Raw genomic sequence first — 7,085 nt, 5'->3', positions numbered from 1 at the left:
AGTGAATATAAGCCGAGTCGATCCAATCTTTCTTCATATGTCAGTCCTGCCATCCTGGGAATCAGTCTGGTGAACCTTCGCTGCACTCCCTTAATAGCAAGAATGTCCTTCCTCAGATTAGGAGACCAAAGTTGCACACAATATTCAAGGTGTGCCCTCACCAAGGCCCTGTACAACTGCAATAAGACCTCCCTGCTCCTATACTCAAATCCCCTCGCTATGAAGGCCAGCATGCCATTTGCCTTTTTACTGCCAGCTATTCCATAAAAAAATAATCTTGCTGTTATATATATAAACCTGTAACTACCTTGTGTAGCCACCAGAGGGCTCATCCCCTCGAGTCCCAAGGGATTCCACAATCCCTTGGGAGCACCTGTACTTAAGGAGGCCTCACAGGCTGGAGAGAGATTCTGGAGACTGCAATAAAAGATTAAGGTCACACTTTACTTTGCGCTCACAGTATCTGGTCAGACTCTTCATTCATACATAACAACTGGCGACGAGATACAGATGACGAACCCAATGATGCAGAGAACAGTGGACATCCTGGAGAAAGTTTCGGAGGGAGATGATTGGGAAACGTTCATGGATCGACTCGACCAATACTTCATGGCCAACGAGCTGGTAGGAGAAGTGAATGCTGCCAAAGGAAGGGCGATTCTCCTCACCGTCTGCGGGGCACCAAAGTATGGCCTCATGAAAAATCTGCTTGCTCCAGCGAAACCCGCAGAGAAATCGTATGATGATTTGTGCACACTGGTCCGGGAGCATCTGAACCCGAGGAAAAGCATTCTGATGGCGAGATTCCGGTTCTATACCTACAAAAGGTCTGAAGGCCAGGAAGTGGCGAGTTACATCGCCGAGCTGAGACGTCTTGCATGACATTGCGAATTTGAAGGACATTTGGAGCACATGCTCAGAGACTTCTTCGTACTTGGCATTGGCCATGCAATGATACTTCGCAAACTTTTGACTGTAGAGACCCCAACTTTGAGTTGATAGTGATAGTCCAGGCGTTCATTGCCACCAGTGACAATACTAAGCAAATCTCTCAGCACACGAGTGCTGCTACAAGCACTGTGAACAAAGTGATGTTGTTTTCAATCGCAACGTACAGGGCAGGCCCCACATGCCTGGAGCTGCACGCCCGCAGATGTCTCAGAGTCCACCATCAAGGGTGATGAATGCAAAGCCATTAACACCTTGTTGGCGCTGCAGGGGTGATCATCGTTTCCATTCATGCCGCTTCAAAGGATACATTTGCAAGGGCTGTGGAACAATGGGACACCTCCAACGTATGTGCATGTGAGCTGCAAACCCTGTTAATCCTGCAAACCACCATGTTGCAGAGGAGGACAGATCCACGGCAGATCACGACGAACCAGAGCCTCAGAGGTATATGGGGTGCACACATTTACCACAAAGTGTCCCCCGATAATGCTGAAGGTTAACTTAAATGAACTCCGGGTGTCAATGGAGCTGAACACGGGCACGAGTCAGTCCATTATGAGAAAAAAAACTTTCGGTAAATTGTGGTGCAGCAAGGCCTCAAGGCCAGTCCTGACTCCCATTCGCACTAAACTGAGAACTTACACAAAGGAACTGATTCCCGTAATTGGCAGTGCTACTACCAAAAGTCTCCTACGATGGAGCAGTGCACAAGCTACCACTCTGGGTGGTACTGGGCGATGGTCCCACACTGCTTGGAAGGAGCTGGTTGGGAAAGATACGCTGGAACTGGGACGATGTCCAAACATTCTTGTTCGTTGATGACATTTCGTGTGCCCAGGTCTTAAACAAGTTCCCCTCGCTGTTCAAACCAGGCATCGGGAAGTTCCAAGGAGCAAAAGTGCAGATCCATTTGACCCCGGGGGCGCGACCCATCCATCACAAGGTGAGAGCAGTACCGTACATGATGAGAGAGAGAGGGTGGAAATCAATCTGGACCGGCTGCAACGAGAGGGCCATCATTTTGACGATCGAATTCAACAACAGTCCAATTGTCCCAGTCCTCAAGGGAGACGGCACCATCAGAATCTGTGGTGATTACAAAGTAACTATCAATCGTTTCTCCCTGCAGGATCAATACCCACTACCAAAGACAGACGACCTTTTTGCGACACTGGCGGGAGAAAAGACGTTCACGAAGCTGGACTTGACCTCGGCCTACATGACGCAGGAGCTGGAGGAATCATCGAAGGGCCTCACCTGCATCAACACGCACAAAGGTCTCTTCATTTACAACAGATGCCCGTTTGGGATTTGATCAGCCACGGCGATATTCCAGAGAAACATGGAAAGATTACTGAAGTCGGTCCCGCGCATGGTGGTCTTCCAGGACGACATCTTGGTTACAGGTCGGGACATGGTCAAGCATCTACAGAACTTGGAGGATGTTCTTAGTCAGCTTAACCGCATGGGGCTCAGGTTAAAATGCTCGAACTGCATTTTCCTGGTGCCTGAAGTGGAGTGTCTGGGGAGAAGAATCGCGGCAGACGGCATCAGACCCACTAATTCGAAGACGGAGGCAATCGAGAACGCACCGAGGCCACAGAACGTGATGGAGCTGTGGCCGTTTCTAGGACTCCTGAACTACTTTGGTAACTTCTTACCGGGTCTCAGCACACTGTTAGAACCACTGCATGTCTTACTGTGTAAAGGAGACAAATGGGTATGGGGTAAAACCAAGAAAATACCTTTGTAAAAGGTAGAAAATTGTTATGCTCAAACAAATTGCTTGTGTTGAATGATCCATGTAAGCGTTTGGTACTAGCATGTGATGCGTCGTCGTATGGGCTCGGGTGTGTATTGCAACAAGCTAATGAATCTGGGAAATTGCAACCGGTTGCTTATGCATCCAGAAGTCTGTCTAAGGCTGAGAGAGCCTACAGCATGATTGAAAAAGAAGCGTTAGCGTGTGTTTATGGGTAAAGAAAATGCATCATTATCTGTTTGGGCTCAAATTTGAATTGGAAACTGACCATAAGCCACTGATATCCCTTTTTTCCAAAAGTAAGGGGATAAATACGAATGCATTGGCCCGCATCCAGAGATGGGCGCTCATGTTGTCCGCATACAACTATACCATCCGCCACAGGCCAGGCACAGAAAACTGTGCCGATGCTCTCAATAGGTTGCTATTGCCCACCACGGGGGTGGAAATGGCACAGCCGCAGATTTAGTCATGGTAATGGAAGGATTCGAGAGTGAGCAATCACCCGTCACAGCCCAACAGATTAGAACCTGGACGAGCCAGGACCCCTTACTGTCCCTAATAAAAAATTGTGTGCTTCACGGAAGCTGGTCCAGTGTCCCAGTGGAAATGCAGGAAGAGATAAAGCCGTACCAGCGGCGCAAAGCTGAAATGTCTATACAGGCGGACTGCCTTCTGTGGGGTAATCGGGTAGTGGTCCTCAAGAAGGGCAGGGACACTTTCAGCAGTGATCTTCACAGTACTCACCCAGGTATTGTAATGATGAAAGCGATAGCCAGATCCCACGTGTGGTGGCCCAGTATCGATGCGGACTTAGAGTCCTGCGTGCACAAATGTAACACATGCTCACAGTTAAGCAATGCACCCAGGGAGGTGCTACTAAGTTTATGGTCTTGACCCTCCAAACCATGGTCCAGGGTCCATGTCGACTATGCAGGCTTGTTTTTGTTAAATGTTCCTAGTGGGTGTAGATGCGTACTCCAAATGGATTGAATGTGAGATAATGTCGGCAAGCACGTCTGCTGCCAGCACTGAAAGCCTGCGGGCCATGTTTGCCACACACGGCCTGCCCGATGTCCTTGTGAGCGACAACGGGCCATGTTTCACCAGTGCCGAGTTCAAAGAATTCATGACCCGTAATGGGATCAAACATGTTACATCTGGCCCGTTCAAACCAGCATCCAATGGTCAGGCATGTAGGGGAGGACGAAAACCCCCTCATTTTACCCAGAAGGAAAAGAGCTGTGGGATCTGTCTGTGCTGCAATGTGGATTTTGTTGGTGTATTGCTGTTTGTTGAGATACACTTTGTCAAATAAATTGGAAGCCTAAGTTCCTCTTGGAATCACCTTGTCTCAGTTCTATTGTATTACATCTCCTGATTGTGAGTCTTATGTCAGAACAGTGTAAGGGAAGCTAGGAGCGCCTCGAAAATGCTCAACTGTGTGTCACAGGCTAGGGAAGAAGGGATTAGGAGTGTTTAACACTCACAGGTGCCTCACAGGCTAGGCATAAGCTGTGGGGACACACGAGTCTCAAAACCCCCTTCATAAGCTATGGACACAGTCTCTCCAGGGGTGCTCTTGCAGCACTCAGGGTACCTCACAGGCCAGGCATAAGCTGTGAGGGCAGAAGCCCAGAGAGAGACACCCAAGGCACAACAACACTCCCCAAGAACCCCTTACAGGCAGAGAGAGCAAACCATCAAGCAGAGCTTGAAGAGGATAACTGAAGGCTCACTGCAGACTCGCCTATCCCGAGTCCTGCTGAGTTACCGCACGAGACCCCACTCACTCACTGGGATTCCACCTGCTGAACTGCTCATGAAAAGGGCACTTAAGACAAGGCTCTCGTTAGTTCACCCTGATCTACATGAACAGGTAGAGAGTAGGCGGCTTCAGCAAAGTACATATCATGATAGTGCAAATGTGTCACGCGAAATTGAAATCAATGATCCTGTATTTGTGTTGAACTATAGATAAGGTCCCAAGTGGCTTCCCGGCACTGTTGTGGCCAAAGCAGGGAGTAGGGTATTTCGGGTCAAACTTTCAAATGGACTCATTCACCGGAAACACTTGGACCAAATCAAACTCAGATTTACGGACTATGAGGGTCCAATGAGCAACCGACATTGGACCCTACCTTCTTTGACCCCCCAACATACACACCAGTGGCAACTGACACCGCGGTTGACTACGAAGCAGAACCCATCACCCGCAGCAGCCCAGCAGGCAAGCCAGCAAGGCTAGCTGCACAGCAGCCCAGCGAGGGCCCAACGAACGATTCACCAAAACCAGCATTTGCTCCGATACGATCAACCAGGGAAAGAAAGGCCCCAGGTCGACTCAATGATCCCTCCATTGTAAGGTCATGGGGATGTTTGCTGATGATTGCACTGTGTTCAGTTTCATTCGTAACTCCTCAGATAATGAAGCAGTCCATGCCCACATGCAGCAAGACCTGGACGACATTCAGGCTTGGGTTGATACAAGTGCCAGGCAATGACTAGCTCCAAAAAGAGAGAGTCTAACCACCACCCCTTGACATTCAACGGCATTACCATCACCGAATCACTCACCAGCAACATCCTGGGGTCACCATTGACCAGAAATTTAACTGGACCAGCCACATAGATACTGTGGTACTAGAACATGTCAGAGGCTGGATATTCTGCAGCGAGTGTCTCACCTCCTGACTCCCGAAAGCCTTTCCACCATCCACAAGGCACAAGTCAGGAGTGTGATGAAATACTCTCCACTTGTCTGGATGAGTGCAGCTCCAACAACACTCAAGAAGCTCGACACCATCCAGGACAAAGCAGACCACTTGATTAGCACCCATCCACCACCAAAAACATTCACTCCCTCCACCATCGGCGCACCGTGGCTGCAGTGTGTACCATCTACAGGATGCACTGCAGCAACTTGCCAAGGCTTCTTCGCCAACATCTCCCAAACCCGTGACCTCTACCACCTAGAAGGACAAGGGCAGCAGGCGCTTGGGAACACCATCACCTCCCAGTTCCCCTCCAAGTCATGCACCATCCTGACTTGGAAATATATCGCCGTTCCTTCATCGTTGCTGGGTCAAAATCCTGGAACTCCCTCCTTAAAAGAGCTATGGGAGTACCTTCATCACAAGGACTGTGTGGTTCAAGAAATGGCTCACTCCCACCTTCTCAAGGGCAATTAGAAATGGGCAATAAATGCTGGCCTTGCCAGTGATGCCCGCATCCCAGGAATAAATTTTTTAAAATTATGGTCCAAATGGCTTCCTTCTATTCTGTATGTTTTTATGATTCTTTCCCCATCTTTACATGAAATCCACTGTAAATACTCATGTATAAGCTGCTACACATATGATACAACCCACCCCTAAGATTCCAATCATACACCCGACCCCCCTGACAACCAAAAGTGGCCCTCACCCAAGGCAAAAGATGACGTTACACAGCTTCTCTCCACCAAAACTCTCGCCGTCATTTCAACCGGAATTTACAAATACATGTCTCTGTCTCTGTTCCTTCTCACTTCAACCAACACATTCCTATTAGCTGTTGTTCCACTCCTTGATATCTACATGGCTGCTGATTCACAGATCTCTGGACCTAGCCATGCTGCTGGGCCCTTTCTGGTTTTAAATCTTCAGTGGGAACCTGAGCAGAAATCAGGAATATCGGGAAGAAAAATATTGCTTAACTGTCACAGTCCTGGGGGACGAAGGCAGAATTGTCAGGATGATTGATCGGAATGCGCAGAGAAGCTGCAGCTGTGTTCAATATGTTTTGAGAAAGAGAAAGAAAGGAAGACGTACATGTATATAACGCCTTTCATGACCTGAAGATGCCACAAAGCGTTTTTGCAGACAACAAGTACTTTTTAAGTGTAGTCACTGTTGTAATGTAGACAACGATGTCTCTGCAAGATCCTGCAAATCCCCTGGGAAGACAGACGAACCAACGTCAATATTCTCACATCCCCACTGACACCTGGGAGTCCCTGGCCAAAGATCGCCCTAAGTGGAAGAAGAGCATCCGGGAGGGCGCTGAGCACCTCGAGTCTCGTCACCGAGAGCATGTAGAAATCAAGCGCAGGCAGCGGAAGGAGCGTGCGGCAAACCAGTCCCACCCTCCCTTTCCTTCAACCACTGCCTGTCCCACCTGTGACAGAGACTGTAATTCCCGTATTGGACTGTTCAGTCACCTAAGAACTCACTTTTGGAGTGGAAGCAAGTCTTGATTTCGAGGGACTGCCTATGATGATGATGATGACGATGATGATGTCGGAAACATGGCAGCCAATTTGCCCACAGCATGGTCCCACAAACAGCAATGTGATAATGACCAGATGATCTGTTTTAGTGATCTTGATTGA

The sequence above is a fragment of the Pristiophorus japonicus genome, chromosome 7 (assembly GCF_044704955.1).
Source record: "Pristiophorus japonicus isolate sPriJap1 chromosome 7, sPriJap1.hap1, whole genome shotgun sequence".
In the NCBI taxonomy this organism is placed as follows: Eukaryota; Metazoa; Chordata; class Chondrichthyes; family Pristiophoridae; genus Pristiophorus; species Pristiophorus japonicus.
This window is presented reverse-complemented; position numbering follows the sequence as displayed.